Genomic DNA, 1,278 nt, shown 5'->3' on the forward strand with positions numbered 1-1,278 from the left:
GGAGTGTTCTTAGTCATCGATTGAATTTGATAAGTAGGAGATTAAGTTTGTCTGAACTTTTAAAATCAAATAAAAACCAATTTAACTTTTGCTTTTCTTAAATTAAATTTTAGTAGGTAAATTGGTTAACGAAAATCGTTCCCTGTGATCGATACTCGAATGTTTGTGCTATACTATTTGCGAAAAGGTACACTCTCTTTAGTCGAATAGCTAGTTAGTTAGTAGGTAAAATTAGGTGTAGTAATATTTCGACATCAAGTTTTTGGCATCGTTGTCGGGAAACGACTATTAGTTTAAAATTTATTTGCTTTAGATTTTTATATCCTTTTTGTGGGGTAAAACCTGTAAAAAGTTAAAATTTAATTGCTTTAAATATTTTTTTACTAAAGTCACGACGTGAGCCTTAAGCTCACGACGTGAATTCAGTAATTTCACGTTTTTTTATTTCTCATTTATGTTTAGATTTTCTGCGACAACACGAGCTGGTGCTCTTTACCACGTCGTGGTGAACAGTCAGTAGGCATTTTAAGTAGTTTTTGTTCGTTTTTACGTTTTTATTTTTGTTTTTGTTGCAATAGTTCATGACCCGTGGATCCAACACACCTTTGATACCACCGCTTGAAGATCCAGAGTCAGCCCTTCACAAAAAGACGGATAAAAACGTAGGAGAAACCAACCCACCAAAGAAGTCGCCTTTTAAAGATCTTAAATCAGTTTTTGGAAAGAAGAAATGGAAGAATGTAGGATAGTCAAGCAATAAAAAGAAGGACGAAAACAATATTGAAGGCATTTCCACCCGGTGCAATTACTACTTGAGCGCAAATGCGTGAGCAATTTTTAGAACACTTTTGCCCACCTTCAAAAGTTGCTAAACTCAAAAAAGCCATAGCAAATTTCGAGCAACAATCGGGTGAGTCACTTTATAAGGTATGTGAACGCTACAAGGGATTGATAAGAAATTGTACCCAAAATGATTTGAATGAGCAACAAGAAGTGTCAATCTTTTATGATGGGGTTAATGGCATGACAAGGAAACTCCTTGATTCTCAAGGACCACTAACAAAGAAAAATCCAGCAGAAATCAAGGACTTAATTGAAGAGTTTTTCAAGTATTCGCGTGAATATCACAATCCTAGACATGATGGAGCGAAAGGAATTGGGGGTGGCACTTCTGAAGATATGGCTGTTGTTTTAGCTATGCTAAACACTATGGACCGAAGGATGACAAAGATGGATCAATCCATACATGCTATGCGAGTTGGTTGTGAAAGATGCAAT

At 35.8% G+C, this 1,278-nt stretch overlaps 1 non-coding gene across 1 annotated transcript; it reads right to left on the reverse strand.

The window, feature by feature from the left end:
- Positions 1-870: 870 nt before the first annotated feature.
- Positions 871-977, reverse strand: LOC145151810 (small nucleolar RNA R71). Its single transcript, XR_013732363.1, has one exon. It is a non-coding gene; the product is annotated as a small nucleolar RNA R71 (small nucleolar RNA).
- Positions 978-1,278: the final 301 nt, after the last annotated feature.

Source organism: Lactuca virosa, chromosome 1 (genome assembly GCF_052849685.1).
Source record: "Lactuca virosa cultivar CGN04683 chromosome 1, Lactuca_virosa_CGN04683_v6, whole genome shotgun sequence".
NCBI classification, from domain to species: Eukaryota; Viridiplantae; Streptophyta; class Magnoliopsida; order Asterales; family Asteraceae; genus Lactuca; species Lactuca virosa.